General features: G+C 43.2%; 1 pseudogene; it reads left to right on the forward strand.

Moving 5' to 3' along the window:
- The first annotated feature begins 1,682 nt into the window (after positions 1 to 1,682).
- LOC124799628 lies at positions 1,683 to 1,800 on the forward strand (annotated as a pseudogene).
- The last annotated feature ends 1,018 nt before the right edge of the window (positions 1,801 to 2,818 follow it).

Consider the following 2,818-nt stretch of genomic DNA (forward strand, 5'->3'; position numbering starts at 1 on the left):
TTCTCTGTCTTTCCTTTATTAGCGTATTTTTATAACTGAAAAGGTTTTGATTGTTTTTTTAATAAAATATTGTTGAAAATACATTATTTGTATCCCAGCAACCTTCGTCTCTCCAACAAACTTCCTACCGATTTCATTAGTGAATCTGAAAGACTGAAATTCCTTGGTTTTCGGTGAAGTGCGAGCTATCACAGAAAACCCAGTTCACGATCTTGTTCAAAAACTAAATGCTGCTATATTTACCAATAGAGTAGTACATCAAGAAGTGACTGTCCAACACGAAAATCGGTCTATCTATCTTATTTCCACTTGTTTTTCTTATTTTCATTCTGATTGATCTCTTCTCATTCAGAAAGATTGGTTGGGAAGTTCGAGCAGCATATGATATAGGTTCGAGAACCTCTTGTCGACATCTGATCACAAGTCTGGGAATTCTGACGTTGGCATCTCAACATTTATTTTCTTCAACGTCGTTTGTTGTTAAGAATATGAGCATGTTCTCAAGCTTTCACTCAATCAATGCAATCTGCATTTCCATCGCATCTCCTTGGCTCTTGTGTAGAAAGGCGTTTAGTATTCTGCTCTGTCGATTTTCAGTAAGCTGCCACAACAAATAAAATTCTTGGCAGTAATCCTCACACTTTCACGTCCAAACCGAACAACTCCATGGCTCCCTCTGAAGAAAGACATGCCCCGTATAACTGAGGACATTGGTTACTGGTTGAAAGTGCTATTACGAGGTGAAGTGGTAGGCACAGGTGAAGAAGTAGTGGCGGGCCACATCAACCAGACCGACATATCAAAAAAGAAGCACAGTGCTGGAAGAAGACGGTATCCTTGCCCTGAAGGACTGTCTCCTTATCAGATTCATTGTTTGATCATCTTTGATCCCTTAATTCTTCCAAAACGACAACCATTTGTTCGTCTGTCAAGCTGTCAGACCTTTAAAATCCTGGTCGAGACTCCCAGTGTATCCATGCCACCTACTCGTTCTGTCCTTTTAGTTTAACAGTAGAATTACTTTCGCGCTCTTAATGCTGCAACTGATTTTAAGCTCTCCCTAGGTTTCATCCTAAATAAGAAAACATGCTTGCATCCGTCAAAAATCTGATGAAGTGATTGCGCGTATGATTTCCTAATGGTGGTCAAAAAAGTGACAAGTGGGCTGAAGATCGCCGACGAGTTAAAGTTGTTAATACTGCCTGCTGCGTTATTGTGCCACTAGCAATCCCCATGATTCCAGGCTGGGATCTGATGCATATGCTGTCACATCGCCGCGATGTAGATAACCTGTCTGATAGTTGTTCAGTCGTTTTGTAGTTGTGATGAGTTTCAATGAATTACACGTAGATGGAGAGCGTGTGCCAAGTGTTTTATGTGAGACAGCAGATGGTTGTCAATCTCGAATGATTAATTTTTCCTATCAATGTATTGATACACATACGAGATCGGCGGCGTGTAAAAACACATACACAAATACAGATGGAAGAAAAAGGATAAAAATAATCATCTATCCAGCACACGTCCCTCTAACTTCCGCCGCCATGAAATAAAGAAGAGTAGTGATTAAAAAAAACAGTGAGAAAGCAGATTCTTTTATACGAGTACAAATGTACTTTGTTTAGTACCATCACGTTAAGTTTTGTTGCGTATTTAGTTTTTGCATATTCTTTCCCGAAGTGGGCAACGGCCTTGCCACAGTGGATACACCGGTTCCCGACAGATCACCGAAGTTAAGCGCTGTCGGGCGTGGCCGACACTTGGGTGGGTGTCCATCCGGGCCGCCATGTGCTGTTGCCATTTTTCGGGGTGCACTCAGCCTCGTGATGCTAATTGAGGAGCTACTCGACCGAACAGTAGCGGCTCCGGTCAAAGAAAACCATCGGAACGACCGGTAGAGCGGTGTGCTGACCACACGCCCCTCCTATCCGCATCCTCATCTGAGGATGACACGGCAGTCGGATGGTCCCGGTGGGCCGCTTGTGGCCTGAAGACGGAGTGCTTTTTTTTCCCGAAGTACCTCTAGGTACTTTAAATAATCCACTTTGTCGAAGTCCCCAGTTTTTCTTTGGAATTTTGGTGACGTGGTTTTGACCTTCGGATATCTGCAGACAGTTTGTTCACTGATTTCCTTTAACTGGTTGATTTGGAGCCTAGCGATTTGTATCTCGTTTGGCAGAATGCCGATTTGGTCGACAAAAGGCAGAAAATTAACGGATATACCTTAAAATCTGGTTTCCATACACAATGGGATGTAGTCGTTTTATGTTACTTCTGTTTACCATGTTCGAATGATCCTTCCGAGAATTCAGTTGAAAACAGCAGAATTATTATTTGGAAAATACTCTCCTTTTTGCCACTTGTTACACTAGTTATTTTACGACCTAAGTTTCAGGTTGCCAACAGCCTTACCACAGTGGTAATACCGGTTCCCGTCAGGTCACAGACGTTAAGCTCTGTTGAGCTTGGCTAGCAATGGAATGGGTGACCGTCCCGATCTGCCGAGCGCTGTTGGAGAGCGGAGTGCACTCAGCCTTTGTGAGATCAATTGAGGAACTCCTTGACTAAGAAGTAGCGTCTCGGGTCACAAATACTTACAACGGCTGGGAGAACAGTTTGCTGACCCCATGTCCATCTACGTCCACATCAAGTGAAACCTGTCATCTGAGGATGGCATGGCGATCTGTCGGTACCGCAGGTTTCGGGTTACTTGTTCAAAAATGGTTCAAATGGCTCTGAGCACTATGGGACTTAACATCTATGGTCATCAGTCCCCTAGAACTTAGAACTACTTAAACCTAACTAACCTAAGGACAGC

The sequence above is a fragment of the Schistocerca piceifrons genome, chromosome 5, assembly GCF_021461385.2.
Source record: "Schistocerca piceifrons isolate TAMUIC-IGC-003096 chromosome 5, iqSchPice1.1, whole genome shotgun sequence".
Taxonomy (NCBI): domain Eukaryota; kingdom Metazoa; phylum Arthropoda; class Insecta; order Orthoptera; family Acrididae; genus Schistocerca; species Schistocerca piceifrons.